The 19,014-nt window shown below is 58.5% G+C and overlaps 1 protein-coding gene across 2 annotated transcripts in view; it reads right to left on the reverse strand.

The window, feature by feature from the left end:
- Positions 1-19,014, reverse strand: part of TMEM104 (transmembrane protein 104) — a 52,172-nt gene that overhangs the window by 15,666 nt on the left and 17,492 nt on the right. The window lies entirely within an intron of this gene.

The raw sequence follows: 19,014 nt of genomic DNA on the forward strand, positions 1-19,014 counted from the left end.
GGAAGGTTAGGATTTCCATGCCAAATTGGCTGCTCAGGGAGCAGAGGAATTAAAAGCTGCTGGTTGGCGCTACGATGATGGTACCATTTCCAATCTGCCACTCGGAAGCAGCAGACGCAACAGACCTTATTAACATTTACATGGCGCCCGTTTTATCACGTTAATGTTAATGACACTCGCCAGAGGTGCAGCGGGTGGCGGAGACCCGAATGTGGCGAGCAGCCGGGCTCTGGCCCCGTGAGCTGGGGGGGGAGACATCGCAGCTGCTCCGCCTGGCGGCCAGTCCCCCCACTCCCTGGCTGCCCCGTGACAGGGTGACAGGCAGGCGGGCGCTGGCGGAAGGGGGGCTGTGCCCGTCCCTCCCCCACCATCATCCGCAAGGAAAGCGGGAAGTGGGAGAAGCTGTGACCTCTTATCCAAGTCCATTATCACTGTGAGGATGACACCAGAGACGAAAGTACTGCTTAAGGAGAAAGCTCTAATTAGCTGGGGGACAGGGCCTCCAGGCAGGCTCCGGGGCTGGGAGACTTCTGGAAAGGGCTTTCTGCTGGGGGCCTGGAGCCAGCTCTGCTTCCGCCAGGAGGAGGGGAAGCGCCATTAGGCTAGGGGTGCCTGGGGGGTGGGAGCAGGAGCGGGGCGGGGGTGGGGGGGTGGGGGCGGGGGAGGCGGTGGCCTGGTGCCCTTGCAGGCCAGACTCAGGCAGGGCCTGCAGCCACACAGCAAGCCCGCAAGCGGCACCATCAGTTTGTCCTTTAGGAGAATAACCACTTCAGGGAAACTTCAACAGGATTTCTTTCTTGAAGGGCAGAAGAGAGAGAGCCTCAAGGAAGAACACATACAAAGCCACTTGCCACAGATGTTTCCAAACAACGCCGGGCTGCTCAAAACCAGACTCCTGCTGTGTCCCCTGGCAAGCGTGGGGGCCTCCCCTCCGACCCACGGTGCCCACCGCTCGCGCTGGACATTTTCTTACGGGCAGCTTATGTGGGAGGTCAGAGCTCATCTCTGACGCCTAGAGACTCGTTTTCAGAAGGTTCTACTATGTAAAACCAAGGCAGGGGAAGCAGGGGAGGCGGGTGGCAGGTGGGGAAGGTATGCAGCAGAACCAGCCCCAAAGGCAGGCAGGGAATCCTGCTCCAGCCCGGGTCCTCTTCCAGATGCTAGATCCGTCTTCATCCCCTCCCCACCGGCAGCTGTTCACCAAGATCGTTTTCCATAAAAGGATGCATTTTATAAAACCCTGCAGGGTGGGATCCCCGTCCCCCAAGAGCTTCCCTCTTTTTAAAGACACTAAGCATACAGGCGCACCTGAAGAGTCGAGCAAGAAGTGTACGTGAGACGCCATCGGAGTCGTGGGGAGCAGGAGTGCAGGGGGGCTCTGAATGAGGGTCTGCACTGGCCTGGACCTCCCACATCTGGGTCTAGGGCCGGCAGCGGGGCCTGGCGATAGAGGGTTGTTCTGGAAGATTTGGTCAACAGCAGAGACACCTGTGGCGGGCCGGCGGCCGGGATGTGGTTTTAAGGCCCAGGACACAGATGGACCCCACCACTCTGTGAGTGGGAAGCACAGGGCCCGGGTGGTCGGAGCAACCATGCACAGACCCCCAACGGCAGCCCTGGCCCTCCACGAGCTCACGCATCGGAGGGAGCCCGGACCAAGACACACGGCACAGGCTGGGGCTAATTAAGGAACAGGTGTCCTCTGCAAATTAGTTAGAGCCAGACTCGGCGCCCGCAGGGGCCGGCATCAGAGCCGGAAAGGATGCCATGGAGCGGCTGCTGCCAGGTCTCTGGGAAGAACGGGGGCACGGGAGGAGAAGCGGCCCCCATGTGCCCAGGGTCTAGCGGGGACGGAGATCATCTCTGAACGCTGAACAGCCAAACGTGGCACCTCCTGTTTTCCCTTTCCTTCTTCAAAAAGAGGAGATAAAAAGCCAAGAGGCAGCCAGCCTATCCTCTCGGGTCTTCTCGTCTAGCCCGTATGACATTATAAATTAACCGACTCCTGAGCAATGGTTCAACCCCCAAATGCCATTGATCAGTTCAGACTCAGCCTCTGTTCAAGGACTCTCGGAGCCCAAATCATTCCAGGAGGCAGGGACAGAACCTGCGGCAGCCAAACGTGTTCCAGAAGGAGAAAAAGGAATAAAGAGCAATTCTTTGGTTTCTAATGAAATCTTCAAATTGGTCACCGGAACGAAGTCTGAGACAGACGTGCGAAGGTGCAAATGGGGTGGCTCGGGCCTCTTCTCTGTGTTTAACTGAACTCTTCTCCGAGTTTAAACGTGTACCAAAGGCCCCAGGGCAACCTTGCCAGTGTTGATGGACACAAGGCAGCCCACGTTGCTAAGGCCCCGCAGCAAGGCTTGGGTGTGGCTCTACAGGGTCCTGGTGGCCTTCTGGATTCGTCCACAGTTCCATCCAGCTGCCTCTCTCCTGCAACCCCGCGCAGGCAGCACACCACTCACCTCCAGCCGCTCCGGCTCAAGCTCCCAACAACCTCTGTCTCCTTCCTCACTCTCTGTACCAGCGTCTTGTGACTGCAGAACTTGGTGGCTTAAAACCACAGAAATGTTATTTCTTACGGTCCCACAGGGGAAGTGGAGCACAGAGCATGGGCTCCTGACCCTGCCTGGCTGGGGCTGGGGTGGGGACGCCCAGGGGAACTTTAAAGAGAAAGGGATACCTCAGATAGGAGAAACCACGTAGACAAAAGGCAGGGGAGAGTTCAGGACTGTCCTCCTGCGGAATCCGTCTTGGTCCTTTTGTCCCTGTCCTCTCCTTCCTGGGGCCAGAGCCAACTGGTGCGTGTCGTCCCCCACGCTTAGCCCCAGCCACACCTGCGCACAGAGTTTCACTCTCCCCCTCTCTTACTTCCATTGCCTTCTAAGCTCTGCTCGGGGACCAGTGTCCTCTGCATGGAGCTCCTCCCTTGGGCTCACACACACAGTCGGGCACCTAATTCTGCCTAATTCTGGTAGATGCTGAGCTGCTGTCTCATGGGTTGATTTTTTTTTTAAGATTTTATTTATTCATTTGACAGAGATCACAAGTAGGTGGAGAGGTAGGCAGGGAGAGGAGGAAGCAGGCTCCCTGCTGAGCAGAGAGCCCGATGCAGGGCTCGATCCCAGGACGCTGGGATCATGACTTGAGCTGAAAGCAGAGGCTTTAACCCACTGAGCCCCCCAGGTGCCCCTCATGGGTTGACCTTGTGTCCACAAACCCTGCGCCCCGGACAGAGTGCGAGCAGCAGGACGGCAAGGCCTGCGTCCTTGTTCACGCCAGCACCCAGGGGGCTTGACACATGTGACGTGCCCACTGAGGACCTGCAGAATATAGCGGATTTGGTGGGGAAGCGCCTGGTGGAGAGGTGTAACCCTGCAGCAGGGGCAGAGGCCACCCCTGTCTTGCTGACTTGCCTCCTACCCTCGACCAGCCCCTCCTGCCACGGGCAGCATCTGAGCTGGCAGAGGGCAGTGCACACAAGTGGGCAAGCCACCCACTCCGCCTGAGCGCGGCTCAGTGTGTCGGGAAAAGATCTCTTCCTCAAACAGGTGTGAAATCAATATGTTTTGATTTAGAAAGAGCAAACTGAAACAGCGTTTGCTCTGAGCAGACCCACTGGCTTTAGGAGAGAATGCTATTCAGCCCCAATAAGGAGAAAAGGCTCTGAGAAGAGCCCAGGGCTCTCGGCTGCCCTCTGCATCCCCTGGACCCCTAGCAAGGAAGGGGCTCGGACCCCAGTGGGCTGTGCCCACTCTGTGAATCCGCCAGGCACCCAGAAGGGCAATGTCTTAGAAGAAACCTAATGTCAAGAACCTAATGTCAAAGGTCTTCAAAGCAGGGACTCTTCCCATGCCTGCCTCTGGGAGACCGTGGATTCACCGTCCCCAGACAGACCGCCCACCCACCAGTTCTTCTCTTACAAAACAAAACGAAAGCCCCCAATCCTGCCTGCTGGCATCTCCTCTCCTGCTGGGGAGACACACAGTGGACCGCACCTTCTCATCAGAACTTGCACTTGGGTGAAAATCACAAGACCTGCAGTCCATCTCCCCTCCCTCAAAAGGGAGGAAGGGCAGGGTGGGGGTGAGGAGAGAGAGGGGCCGGCTGTTCATGGAGACACGGAAGGCAGGAGAGAAGGATGTGCTGAAGAACCACATGGCACAAATGTCCCAAGAACCTCTGAGCCAGTCCCTGGGACAAAGACTGATCACCGGTCACCTCCTGCGACAGGGCACAGTGAGAAAATCCAGCAGAGAAGAAGTCCGCGGACTGTTGATCCGGCGGGGAAGGCTCCCTCGAGGCCCTGTTCCCCAACCTAGATGGAAGCAGAAGGGCAGCACGTGGTGGGGATGAAGGCCAAATGGTCAAGGAAGCTGGCGACGGCCAGCAAGGAACGAAAGTAACGCTGCTGTGGTTCTCTGGCTCCCGGGGCTGGAGAAACCTGCTGGATGGCCCGGTCCTGGAGTGCCTGGTTTATTGAGTTCCTCTAAAAATGAGGGTTTGGGGGCTCACCTGCTTGTGGCCCCCACAGTGCAGCACGGTGGAGCTTCTAAGGGATCAGGGTTCAGCCACCAGCAGCTGCCTCTGCGTGCCCCACCCTTCAGCTCCCGCAGTGTCAGTGTAGAAGGCGGCGGATACACCCAGAGCCTCCTGGTCTTGGGTTTGGGGTGGGGTGGGGGCTGGACTTCTCCGTTAATTTAGCAAGAGTGACAAAGTAACAAGTCTTAGGGGGTGGAACGGGGACATACTGCCTCATCTGCCCTAAACACGCGGGGATCCCCAGGGGCTGACCGTGGAATCCGTGGACTCGGTGCGCACGGGGCCGGCAGGGGCAGGGACCTGCTGATGGCACGGCTGAGCTCCGGACGGATCCCGGAGGCTCTCCCAAGTGACAGAGACAACGAGCCCCCAGATGACAGGGCGGCCCTCGTTCCAGGGTGCCAGGGGTTAAGAATTAATTGGGGTTAATGACAACGCAGCATGAACCCACCCCTTAACGGGAACTGAACTTTCAAGGTGTCCTTGAATGCGGGAAGGAGTGTTCGAGGATTCTATTTTTATTTCTCAAGTGGCTGTGCGCATTTCGGTTTGGGAGTTTTATTTTCCCAACTTGAATGACAACGTCTGGGGATTCATCCACAAAGGAGAGGAGCCCAGAGTCAGCGAGGGGCCGCGGAGGGACCACGGGCTTCTGGACCACGGGCGTACGCGGTGCTGGGGTTGGCCTCCTGACGCCGCCCTGGCTAACCACGAGCCCCCCGAGTGTGACAGAACCTCTCAAAGCACGTCGTGTGTGCACAGGGGGCCGACAAACATTGGCCCTGCCCATGACCCCAACGGCGACAGCCGGCACCCACGTTCTCACACCCCATCGGTCCTCCAGACACCGCAGGTCAGGGAACACAGGGAGCTGGGGCCCCGTGAGGCCCTCTGGCCAAAGAAAGAACATCAGGTCGCTCCTATTCTTACCGGACTTCTGTCACCTGCACCCAAGTTCAATAACGGCCCGGATGCTTTGGTGGGGAGCTCAAGTTCTTCCCAACCAGACAGAAAGGCTCGGCCATCGTGCAGAGGACGGTGAGAGCCTGACAACAGGTGTGGGTCTGAATCCCAGGCGGCAGCCTCTGTGCGCCAAGCCCAGAGGACCGTTATCACAGCTCATTTGCCAAAACCCTGCGATCGGATGCACCACCCCATCTAAATTCCACAGAATCCAGACCCACAGGGATGGGTGCTTGCACAAGAAGCTCCAGGAGAAGGGGGTTCTCCCACAGGGCAGAGCCGAGCAGCCACCTTCTGAAGGCCCAGCCCAGTGAGCGGCTGGCCCAGCGCACGAGCAGAGCCTCTCTGTGGGAGGAAGCTACAGGTTCCCCCAGCCCAACCGAGATGGGGAAGCAGCGGGCCCTTCACCCACTCATCCCTTAAGTTCCGTGTCCCTGGGGGGAAGGAGTAACGGAGACAAAGCGAGCTCACCTTCCCACCCACAGCACAGAAGAGCACTGACCCCGCCCCCCCCGCCGCCGCCATGTGCTGCTGAGGGTAAGTTACAGCATCTTACGGTCTCTGCGCCACCGCCACCGTCTCCTAGAAGGGACTGGGCAAGGCCTACTGAATGCACGGAGAGATGGGAGATTCAGGGAATGCCTGACAATAAAAACAGAGAGCGGCTGCCCGGATATTCTGAAGAAGCGTGTTTCTGGCACACACGCTCTTCTCCAGCTATCACCTTGAGACGTCCTGCAGGAGAAAACCAAGTCCACTTGCTTCAACCGATTCAGCCCCACTTGGAAACTGTGAACGCAAAGACATGTCCTACCTGCAAAAGGCAAGTGTGTGCTTGCTGGAAGAGGCCAAGCCCGAGACGGGAGGGTGCTGGGCTCTGAGCAAAGGCAACAGCAAGCCGAAAGGTAGACTCCTTAGGGCGCACCTAGTGGCTGAAGCCACAGAACAGAGGCAAGAAACCAAACCCGCACGGCAGCCAATCGGACCAGGGTCAGGAGGTCGGGCAGGAGAAGAGATGTGCTCCACTGCCAATTAACTGGGAAGAAGGTGAAGCTCTGGGCGCCCTCCCCGCAAAGCTGCATGCAGGCCACTGAGGTTGCACTTGGACAAGTTCTGCGGGCCTACTGGTGCAAACCTTGTCTTGACACCGGGGAGTGTGGAAAAATGATTTTGGGGAGAAGCTACAGGTGGGGCGGCTGCTCCCAGCCATGAACATGCAGACCGCTCTTCTGTCACAAGCCCAGAACAGCCCCTCCTGGAGGCTGCGAAGGGGTTGGCAGGAAAGAGAACAGATGAGAATCTCTTGGACACAGGCTGCGTGGGGCGAGCGCTCCCAGACCACCCGCACCAGTTCCGAGGTTCCGGGAAGGCCGGACACAGGCTGTCCTGGCTCCTGCAGCACCGCTGGCCAACACCCGAGGAGCCTAGGTGACAGCGATCCCAGCCCTGTCAGCCTGGAGATGGCCAGGGCACTCACAAGGCACTGCCTGGGCTCAGTTACTCCCTGAACACACTAACTGGAATGCCGCCTGTGACCGTCTGACAGCTGAAAGCATCCCCAGGTTCCTTCCTCCAAATCTTCTGCTTCTCTTTTCTCAGGGCAACTGGAAACAAAGCAGATCTAGGAAAGGACCCAAATGACCTCCTTCTCTGAACCCTTTGCTCTCAACATCCCCTGCCCTACTTAGATGAGACAGAAATCTTCAGTTAGGAACCTGAGGTTTGTAATCTATCTTTATGGTTTGTCCTCTGGGAGGCCAAAAAAAAAAAAAAAAAAAAGCGCATCTCCTCCTGAACCCATGGATGACAAAAAAGAAAGATCAAGAAATTCATCCCAAATTTCTACCATCAAGGAGCGTGATGTCGTACTGGGGAGCCTGGCTGCTGAGCACTGTGTTAAAGACGTGTGGGACAAGGAGCTACCTGGGAGGGAGTGACAAGATACGACCCATGGCAGGTCCCCCTCAGGTCTGAGGCCTGGCCATGCACCGCCCAGAAATGGGTCCTGTGCCATGACCGTGATGGGACACAGACGGCATCTTTCCAGAATGCACAGTCTCCCAGGCAACCGTCTTCACTATCACATCACCATCTCTGGCCCCAGCCTCTCGGATAGGACATGTCCCACACACCTGGCCCAGGTGCTACCCTACCCAGTCATCTCCAAGCCCCCCGCTGGGAGATGGTTGGGGCCGCATCTGGAGGGGATGCTATTGGCAGGGAGAAGAACTGTGCCCACGAACAGGCCACTCTCACGCCAGAGCCTCTCCCTGCCCAGAGCCATCACCTAGAGAAGGCTTTGCCTTGAACATCAGGGAATCCACGCCAGGGGACAAGCACCTCCCGAGCACCCACGCACAGCATCTTCTGTCGAAGACTTCTTGACCCCAACACTGTGGGAATGGATTACTGGCTCCAGTTTAGAAAGCCGAGCTAAAGGAGATAAAATAATTTGTCAAGACCTTGTAATGACCAAGACATGGCTGAGATCAGAACTTAGGCTGTGTGAATTCGAGGCTGGTCCCCTTCTTAGAGTGTTTACCGCCTCCCTTGGTTCTGCCCTACAGAAAGTCTCTCCACCACCTCCACCCCCAGGAAAGCTGCCTCCCTTGGGGGCAGGGGAGCTGGGAGGGCCCGGTGGCATCAGCCTGGCATGGCCGCTATCCCCCTCACATCCTACTGGAGGACAGGACTGCGTGCCTATGCTGTCTGTTTCTTAGCTGAAAAGCCAGATGGTGCCCGGTGGTGGGCAGGGTTCCAAGGATTTGATGCCAGAGCTGCAACCCTTGTGGTTTGGGGGGGGGATAGATAAATATTGTGGAAAACCCATATAGTCACTTACTTAATGATTATATGCCATCCGGACTTATTAAGGGCAGCCTGGCTCCTTGCAAGCAGGAGAGAGACAGAGATGGGTCCACACACACCCGCCCAGGTGGGAAAAGAGGCCTGACCTTGACTGAGGAGGGCCTTACGGACAGCGATGACAGGAGGTGTGCGGGACAGAGCTGGTGTGTGTGAGAGGAGGGCTGAGGCTCTGCCTGGGACACAGACCTGCCTTTGAGCCTGGCCCAGCCTAAGACTTCACTGCTTGCATTTTGGGCACTAAAGAGGGGGTGGCAGATGGGGTGCCACCCCAGACTTCCTGGCATGTGCTTAGCTCCTGACTGTGGCCCCCTGAGTGCCCCTAAGGCCATTCTGAGGGGTCACTTTGTCCCGGCAGAGAGGCACAGAAGATGATCTGTACCTTCAGGAAAAGAAGAGAAGCCAGCTGCACGTGGAATTTTTCTGGCCGTGGCCATTAGCGGTGATGGGCCGCGGGCATCGGCAGCCCCAGGGGCTTACAGAGGGACCGCACGGGGCCAGCCACAGATCCCGCGGGGGCAGCACACCCTAGTGCTCTCGCTCTTTCCGATGTTCACGGAGCAACTGCCCTCTGTGAGGCCCATGCTGGTTCCAGATGTGTGGGTCAGGCACAGCCCTGACCTCGAGAGGCTCCCAGGGAGACCAAGTAACTGAAGACACAAGGAAATCCAATTATCGCCATGGGAGGGGTTGGGGGGGACAGTAACGGCCGCAGGTGTCTTGAAAGGAGGCCCCCAAGTTCAGTTCTGAACGAGTGAGTGCTTGTCAGACTCTGAAGCAAGGGAAAGGCCCTGGACGGGCACAAAGTCGTGAGAGCGCCCAGCACCTCTGCAGGACAGGGGCCAGCGAGTGTGGGGCAGTGGTGAGAGAGAAGCTTCCAGAAGGAGACTGGAACAGACCACACCACGTGAAGAAGCATAAATGATGCCTTATGGAGAGGAACTTCTAACACGTTTTAAGCAGGGAAAGGACAGTCATATTTACCTAAAACCAATGTTGAAAAAATGAAGTAACAGAAAAGCTCCGTGGCTTTGGGGCAAGTCTGGTGCTGGAGGCAGCCAGGCCTGCGCTATAGGGACTGGGGGAGGCTGAGCACAGCCTCAAGCTCTCCTGATTCCTCTCGGGAGGACTCCTCTCTGTCCCAGTGGGATAAGGCTTAAAAGGGACTGCACTGTGTTACAGCGGCAAAAGGAAGAAGGCACAGCGGGGAGGTCCCGGCTAGGGGGCCATGCGATAAACTGCTAAAAGTGCCACCTGGGCCCTTGCAGTGAGCCCCACGGGAGCCAGAGTGAGTGAGCAGACGCCGAGACATTAACTTCTCCCGCGCTGCAGGCTTGGCGTACTGGTTCTCTGTGTAACCGCTGACATCTCTTCACGGGGAATCAACGCCAGCTCTGTGCCTTGGTCCAGCATGCTGGAGGTCAAGGCAGGGGAGACCAAGGTAGACAGCACAACCTCCCCCACGGCGGGGCTCTGCCGCACCAACGAGAAGGCTAGAGGTACTCTTCTGGCTTGGCCACGTGACCCTGGGCCTGGGAAGAGCTGTCCGGGGCAGGCTCGGGGTCAGCTGGTCCTCGGAGGTCCTTAGAACCAGAGGCCTTGAGGGGAGCTGGGAGACTCTGTGGTGAGGGACGGGGGCGGGGAGCCTCTGGGCCATCCGTCCTGCCCCTCTGTGGTTCCCTTGGAGAATAGCACCCACCCACCCACCCAGCCATCAGCCCCCAACCACCTGATCCGGTCAGGAGAACTAGCTGGATACTCGGGGTGGCCGGCGCATGGGCCTCCTGGACCTTAGAACCCGCCGAGCTGACAGCATCTCCAGGAACCAGCTGGAATCAGCTTGCTTTTAGTGTCCCTGTCCCGAGGCTGTGCGGAGGCTGAGCCATCGCTCTCTGTCACCTCAGCGGCTGGCTTGTGCGCAGCCCCCGACGAGAGCGCCAGCTGATGGCTGCAGGTGTTCCTGGCGTCCGCCCTTCCTCAGTCCACTCTTCCCGCCTGTCTCTGTGCAGGAAGAGTGGATGGCGGTGGGAATGCTGGGCACTGGGGCTGGAGGGGAGGGAGGGAAGGAAGTCCGGTGCCCTGAACACGGGAGCCCCGCGGAGAGGAGCACAGGCCAAGCTGGCTCCACCCCTTCTCCGCTGACGTCAGACCTTGAAATAGACAGATGGGGGAGCAGGAGTCTTTGCCGACACTGAGTAACCTTGGAGGTGGGGAAGGAGGGGAGACAGGGCTTCGAGCTCGCTGATGAACAACTCTGTCCACCCAGGTAGAAGAAACCGCACTGACATCCCCCGCTTCCTCTCTAGTCGATCGATGGCCAGGGTGAAAGGCCTCTCGGTGGGGCTGGCACGCTGTGGGCTCTAAGAGGGAGCCGAGAGCACCATCCACAGGGATGCAGGAGGGACCTGCTGGCCCTGGTTAACAAAGAGGGCAGTAGCAACGGGAGGCTGCTGGAGCCCCTTCTCTCCCTGGGACACGCAGAGCCTGCAAACAGTCTGATCAGAGGAGGGATGCTGTTCTCTGTCTGCACTGGAGTGCGTGAGGCATAATTCCAGCAGGACACCTGTGGACGTGGGGCCATCGTCTTCCCCTGGAAGGGGCAAGGCACAGGGAGCCCCTAAAGGCTGCCTCCACAGCTGCAGCCTGGGGGTGGTTCTCGCAGGGGGACCGTTTGCCAGGGGACAGGTCCTCAGCCGGCGGAACCTCTCAAAGGGGGGAGGACACAGATCTCCCCTCAGAACTGGTCAAAGGTGCAGATTCCTGGGCCTCGGAGCCTTGACCCTGCTACCGTGGGCCGGGGCTGGGACCCAGAAATGTAGAGTTTCAACAAGTACCTGAAGTTGGTTCCTGGAACCAAACCTTGAGACACAGCCGAGGCTCATGGTCCGGACCAGGGGCAGGCAGAGAGCTGGACGGTGTTCTCGGGGGGCCGCGCACCTGCCTCATGGCTGGAGCATGACCTCCCTATGGCGGCGAGGGGTCCACGTCACAGCCCCACCAGTCGGCACCCTGCACCCGGTCCGGATGTCTCTTTCCTCCTCTTGTCAAGGTTTCTGGAGAATGTCTCACTCAGTGGCTGGAGGAAGTCCCTCCCACAGCCAAACTCAGGACGCCCTGCCGTGCCCCGTGACCCTCCCCTCCAGACTCACACCTGCTCGGAGGGGAGCTCTGCCGCACCGCCCTCTGCACTTGAAGGCTTATTAAAATGTACCTTGGTCTGCTCTCAGCTCAGCCACGAGACAGCCCGAGCTCATGCTAATTAATCAGATGGCATCATTAATATGCACCCTAACTGTTCAGCTCCCTTGATGCCCATCACGGCTCGGGCCCCAGGCATCTCTGCAGGCTGCAAGCCCTCTGCACTCCCTTGCCTCCTGCCTTCTCCGGTGGGTTAGCCGGTGGTCCAGAGAACACGCCCAAAGACGCTTTTATTCTGGGCACGGTTTGCATGGCGAGCCCCGCTGGCTGGAACGCCGGCAACACAGAGGAGCGCAGTTATTATCTTAGAATGAGTGCTTTATTTAATTAAACAATTACTGCTGGGGCCCTGGGGCGCTATTTAGAAAGACACCAGCTTCTGCTCACAACAGACACCCTGTGACAGAGAGTGAGCATCGCCCACAGACCCCGGCAGGGCCCTCACAAGTACCACACGTCCTCTATGCAACGAAGGCATCACATGGGCCCAGGGCAGGAGGCGAAAAACGGGTTGGCAGGTACGGTTTCCATCCGGGTTAACCCAAAATATTTACGAACACTCCCCCTTCCTCTAAAACCACGGGCAGGCTGCTGGCTTCTAGACGGTGAGGTTTTTTTTTTTTTTTTCCCCTGCACTTTCGGGGGAAATGAAACAGAAAGCGGGGACGAGGGGAGCGGGAGATGTGAAATCAACCAGGACATCTCCTTCAAGCAAAGTCACTTTTAGTTCTTTACTCAGAAAGGGAAGGCCGGAAGCAGAGGGGGCGTGGAGCATGGAGATGGCCTGGGCCACCCTGGTCGGGGTCAGCGTGGAGCAGCTGGAGGGGAAAGGCTGAAAACACACTCAGGTTGGTGCTGGGTCAGCCCGGGATGCTTGTGCAGCGAGGGGCACCAGACACGGAGCCCCACTCGAGCCGCTCACGGAGAAGGCGCGCTCAAGGCTCCAGCTTGGGCTGCCTGGGATCAGCGTGGAGTGTGGGTAAGACAGTCCTGAAAAAGCACAGCGCAGAAGGTCCCCAGCAGGGATGAGCACTCCCCACGGAGACCTATTTGGAAGTTTCCCAACCAAATCGGCCTGTGCAGGAGAGCAGGCCGTGGGTATACACGGACCAAGCCCCACGGAGCTTCCCAGGCAGTGCGGTGAGAAAAGGCATGCACACCCCGGGCTCTCTTGTAGGTGGGCTGCCTGCGTCCACCCCAACCCCACGTCAGCCGCCGGCCTGCTTCCACACGGACCGGGCTCTGGGTCGCTGCACCTGCGCACGTGAACACCTGGAGGCCCCCTTTACGAGGAACAGGCTTCTAAGAGCTCTATTCGGAAATAACTCGTTTTCACACAGTAACATTTTACACCCATTAGAGAAACCAAGTACTCAAGAGAAACCTGCTGCAAACGAACTAACTCTGTGACAAGTAATTAGTTCCGTAATTTGTTTTGTGCGTTTGGACTTTGACACAGGGGGGTTTCTCAGTCGCGGATGGCGCTGGGGCAGGAGTGGCCAGGAGATGGCACACAGAACGATTTCCCCCACCCCGAGACACCTCCCTGGCTGAATGAGGAAGAGGGGTAGGGCGGAAGGGTGAGAATCCAGGCCGATTTATCTGACGTCCGCCCAGGCGCCCAGGAATCAAAACAGCTTGCCCTGGGCAAGTGTTTGTAAGAACGTATTCAGGACTCACCAGACAATGGATATGGTGGCAGGGACCTGGAACATTCCATCAGGGCAGAGAGACACTAAAAGTACCATTGTTGACGAGGGAATCTGGGCAGTTTACCTGGCTCAGGAGCTAGGATATAAGCTCCCCCCATGCAGGAATGCAGGACCCCAACCAATGGCAACAGGTGGCTTCTGAGACTTGGGGGGGAGGGACGGTGGGGACTGTCCAGAAGCTGCCAAATTCCCATCACCTGGTATCTTCACTGGGAGCGAAGAAGTGGCAGCACTGGGGACTAAGTGTCACTTTCTAAGCTGGTGTGTCAGGTGTTGGCCGTGGCAGAGGCAGGATGTGGGGGTGATGGATGGCGGGCTTAAAGCCAGCAGACAGGACCCGGGTCCCTGAGAGGCACAGTAAAAATAAAAGCAACAATCCTCTCCCGAAGCTGGAGGAGGAGGCTCGGCTCCAACACCCAGAGGTGCTGGGGATGGGGTCGGGTTCAGCGGTCACCACGGCCCAGGGAGGTGCTACCCGGGTCTGCACTGAGAGGTGAGGGCTGGTTACTGGAGCAATGCTGGGCAGCAGCTGGGCAGGTGCAGGGGATGCAGTGGGGCAGGGGGGGGGCGCCCGGGTGGCAGCAGCAGCCATGGGCGATTGGCGGGGGCCTGGGGGCTCATGGGGACCCTTGGCAGGAGCTAGAGAGACAAACCGCAGTGCTGGCGTGAGTGACAGAGCAATCTGAGTTTCGTTTAGAAAGGGCTGGGCGGGGGGATGGAAAGCACACCAAAAACCAAGAAGCCATCCCTCGGATGAAATATATAGACAGCTCCCTAGGAAAAAAAAAAAAGAAAGAAAACACACGCCTGTCCCTGTACTATTGATTTCCTTGAAAAGGAGAGACAAGCTAATCCTTTCAAGTCAGTCACTTCAATGTGAGCAATGGTGCCTGTTTGAAGTCAGCATTCCCTCAACATTAGAGACCCAGCTCTTGTCGGGGTAGTGGGCCCACGCGTTTCTGCGGCATCGGGCAGAAATGATTCGTCCTCGAGACCCAGGATCATGGGCTGAAGGCAGGGGCTCAGCACGAGGGGGAAAGGCTCAGGAGGACACTCTGCACAGCTGGCTGAAGACACCGCACGTCTGCATCCCCTTCCCCCTGTCACCCACCACACCAAGCTCCTGGGCCAGCCAGGCATGGGTCACGAGGGCTTACCCGGCCCACTGCACCTGCTGTGACTGCCCAGTGCAACTGGCATCTTCCTACGAGTGGGGAAAAGAGAGGCCGAGAAAAACGGGACCTTTCTGAGCATCCAGACAGAGCCAAGGGGAGCTGACAAGGAGCACACTGTGCAGATGAAGGGGAAGGAAAAAAGATGGGCTTCCCTGGTCGGCTGCCACCCCACGAAGGGCGGACTTTGATGTTCCAGACCCCGTAAGCAAGGCCACGCAGCCAGGAGTCACCTCCCAGCCCCTTCCTGGGTCCCGACTCATGTGTGTCAGACAGGGCAGGGTGGCCCAGAGTAGGGAAACTGCCATCAGGCCATTTGTGGGCTTAGGGCCCTGCTCTCCGCTTCCAGAGGGAGCCAGCCCACGAGCCCTGCACAGAGACAGCTCGTTGGCCCCGTCAGTTCCCACAGGCCCTCTCGGGCCACCCTCCTTAGCTAACCGCTGCTGCCTTCACTCCAGGTTCCCGATGGTGACAAATCCAGGGGCAGCATCCATGCGTGTCCTACTGGAATTGTGCTCTGGGGCAGCCGGCGGTGCCTCTGGAGGCGTGCAGCAGGGCTCCCGAGTTCCCGCGTCCTGTCAAGTCACTGCGGCTGCCCAGCCTTGTTGCGCCACGCTAAGTTTCCCTCCTCGCTAGTCCTGAAGGCCTCTAGGCCACCTCCTGCCCCAGAATCGGTAAGAATAAATATTCAAGTGATGGCAGCAGTGACCCACTTATTAGCAGATGCCACAGCCCCAGGGCACAGTGGCTGATGCTGGAAGAACACAGAGAGGGACTGTGGGAGGGACAGGAAACGTCCTTGGGAAGACATGGCCAGCCCTAGTGTTCCTTGAGCGAATGTGAGAAGTCGCCCCACTCTCCAGGCGCGAGGGGCGGCGAGACAGACAGCAAACCCATCGAGCAGATGGGCAGGAGTGCGGGCACGGACCACCGAACGGACACCATCCTTGGGCAGTGCCACCCCTGCCCCTCTGCAAACATCCAGCCCCGAGGGCCGATGACCAGGCACGACCCGCTCCTTCTCCCTTCTCTCTGGCCTCACCAGCAGGGCTGCCCACAAGCCCAGCAAGTCTGTTACCAGCGCCGGAGGACGAGGATGGGAACCCTCCCCGGGGGCCAGGCTCCTGTCCCTGCCTTGGCCATGGGGCCCGGGGTATACACTGCAGCCCTCAAGTCTCAGTTTTCTCTGCTGTGAAGCGGGAGGACACCACGGGCCTTACCGCGCAGCCCGGAGGACCCCGTCGGAAAGGAGAAGGTGCGCGGTAACGCGTTACTCCCACGCAAAGCCACCGTAGGAAGGGCCGGTTGAGGCCTGGCACAGGCCGGCAGGTGCGTCACTCTCCTCTCCAGCTCCTTACAAAAGGGACGTTTACCCATTTCAGGAAGAGACCCCTGGGTTTTACAAAAGGGACTGCATGCCGTTTGACACCCTACAGATGACGGAGACAAGTACTGGTGCGCGAGGCCGAGCCAAGACGGAATCAGAAAACAAGACTCGCTGGCTAAAGGAGAAACCAACTGGGACTCCCGGTGAGAGCCTGGGAAGACCTGTTCCAGTGCTACCTAAGCCTGAACTGAATCGCCCTACGCCTGTTGGAAGAGCCCAGCAGGCAGAATGCCCTAACCCCCAACATACACCCCACTTCTTCAAGGGGGTGCCCTGCAAAGGGTGGCAGGTCACCTGCCAGGCACGTGCAGGCTCCCATCTGTCCCCTGGGGCCACCCAGGCCCTGAAGGTGGGTCTCCCAGCTCCTGTTCAAGGCAGGACGGCGAGCCGGGGTGACCTTGTCCTGTCCCAAGGCAGCCCACGACGGGCCCCGCTCCACACCATCACTTTGTGGCTGAGTCTCCAGCCAGGATGAGCTCCGCTCTGCCATCTGCACTCCCGGCTCTGCCCGGCCGGCGCCTGCTGGGCTGCCGGTGACCCAGCAGCATCTGTCCACCTGTAAGAGGCCACAGCCGCTCCTGCGCACCGGGAGGAGCTGTCAGCTCTCAGGGAGTCCCACTGTGGCCCCGGGGCTTCCCTCTGACACTTGAGGGGTGGTGGTGGGGACAGGGCTAGGCCCTGGGCGGGGGGTGGGGCGGGTGGGTGGGTGAGGGACTGGGTGGGAGGCACAGCTAGGACCAGGAAGTGAACAAGTACTTGGCAGGCCCTGGACATCAGGGGCCAGCGGCACACGCCCTGCTTCCCAGACACTCAGGACGGTGGGATTCCTGGACGGAACAGATTTATGTACAAGCCTAGCACGACTTCGCCACTGGCCTCTGGCTCCTTCTCACAGCACAGGAGAGAGCCAAGGGCTCGGTTCTGACTTTGTTTCGTAGCAAAGCCAGAGAAGCTCTGCAAAAAGAGTCCCAAGACATTCCCCCAGCCTGGAGGCAAGGTTACTGGTTTGAAAGAGTTGGGGGACCCCATAGTTTCTCACATGCCCCAACTCTTTCCCACTGATCCTTCAAAGGAGCAGTGGGGGCGGCTGGTGGGGTTCTGAGAATCCAAGGCCAGCTGACGGCGGGTCTTGATGTTAACCCTCATGGGCTCTTGCCAGCGCCCAGGTCACTGCTGGCTCCAGCTGCAGTGGCTTGTGGGGACGGCTCTGGAAAACACGTGTGACTCACGGGACCCCTGCCTCCTAGCGCCCCACTCTGTGGCTACTCCAAGGAAGGAGAGGGAGAGACTGACTCATATCAGCTGCACTGGCAATCACAGGCTGTGGACGGAGGTCGCAGGGTGGAGGGGAGGAGGAATTTTCCATTTGTTAAGGTCAAGGGCTTCGGGAGGCGACCGGTAGCCGCTGGTGGGAGAAAGCTCCCTTCCTATCATGATGCAGTGCACAGGCTGGCCTCTGGGTATAGTTAATACCCCAAATATTCTCATTCTATGTGTGCATTTCAGGAGCATTCTGGGAAGACACAGAAAAGACTGTTTCCAGAGGACTTTCTGGAAACCACAAAATAAAAGCCTGTATCTTTATTCCCCAGAATGTACCGTCCCAAAATAGCTATGAAGAGATGGTTATTACGGGGCCCGAAACACGCCTGCTGTCCACCTGAGACAAGGATCCCGTGTGCACGGGCTGGGGGGCTTCAAAGCTGCCTGCCGCCTCGCCCCGTATTTTAGTGAAGTCTCGCTGCCGGCAAAATCAGAAACTGCGGGTAGAAGGAGGTGCAGCGGGAGCCTCTAGAAGGGACCGACAACCTCCTGAATGCGAGTGACTGCGGGGTGGGGAGAGAAGTACAACCCTCCTCCTTACTGACCTGAAGAGGCTACGGGATGGAATGCAGATGCGCGGCTGAGCCCCGGGGTCAGATGTGGGAGGGGAGGACGCCCGTCACCCACAACAAGGAGCTCAGGACCAAGGAAGGAAGCCTCCACTTTCGCCAATCCCTCCCAGGTCTGCGGGCGGACGCCCAGTGCCCGGCATGGAGGGGCGGAAGCCACAGACCCTGGGAGCCACATACAAAGCTGTAGAGTAACTCCCGAGAAATCATGGAGGTCCGTCTGCCTTCAATTCCTGCAGACCAGGCAGAAGAGCACACGGTGACGGAACCCGGCGAAGCCCCCAGCGGCGGACCGGGAGGCAGGGAGGGGGCCCACCGCCCAGCGAGAACAGGCTCTGCTTCCCCCACCCTCCCATCTCTGCAGCCTTCGCAGGCCGAGTGGCAGTCAGCCCTAGGAGTTCTAAGTGCAATATCCGAACGGTGACGGCAGTAATTAATATCTGTCCACTCTCCTGAACGGCTCCTTCTGTTTGCCAGGGAGCCTCCGAGATGCAGGGAGGGAGGCTCTCCTCCCGTGGAAGGAATAGCGAAGGAACAATTGAATAAAGCAATAACCGTGCCTCTAAATAATTTACCAGGCGAATGGCAGCGGCCAATATTCCTAGTACTGGGCATCTGTCTTCCTGGGGGAAGGGATACTCCGGGCAGACTGGGCACAGACCCTAACAGCCTCTCCTGGAAAGAGCACCTGGAAAAGCACCTGAGGTCTGGTTGCTCTGGCAGGTCCCTCTGCCCTGGACATGCACCTGTGTCCGTGCTGAGCCCCTCGTACCCCGTCCTCCATGTCCTCCATCTAGCAGCTAGAGATCGAGGTGGGTCTTAATAGTCACTGATACTTTTGCTAATTTTATCAATGACTGTTTGTTGCAATGCTGAGAGGCTAACAGGCCCCAGCTGTGCTGCCCTCCCGGCTGCCCCCCACCATACGCTGGGGGAGGGGAAGTGGGGAACTGCACCAGGGAATTAACTCGCCACCAAATTCCCACCAGACCTGTGGTGGGGACATCTGAGATGAAATTCTACTAAAAGACAAGCTTCTGGTCACAGGTGAACACGCACAGGTGAACACGCGAGACAAAAACCGGACCATCCGACCGCTCCGGCAATGCAAGAGAAGAAAACCAGTCTCCACCCAGGCTTGGGCCACAGGCCGGCTTCAGCAGGGCCACAGGGTGGGACTGGGAAGGCAAAACCGCCCTCCGGTGGCCCTGGGTTAACAAAACTGTGACCCCGAGCACAGCTGGCAGGACCTGCAGAAAGAAACCTTTCCCAGGATGGGG

The sequence above is a fragment of the Mustela putorius genome, unplaced genomic scaffold (genome assembly GCF_011764305.1).
Source record: "Mustela putorius furo isolate JIRA1106 unplaced genomic scaffold, ASM1176430v1.1 tig00000873_pilon_pilon_pilon, whole genome shotgun sequence".
In the NCBI taxonomy this organism is placed as follows: Eukaryota; Metazoa; Chordata; class Mammalia; order Carnivora; family Mustelidae; genus Mustela; species Mustela putorius.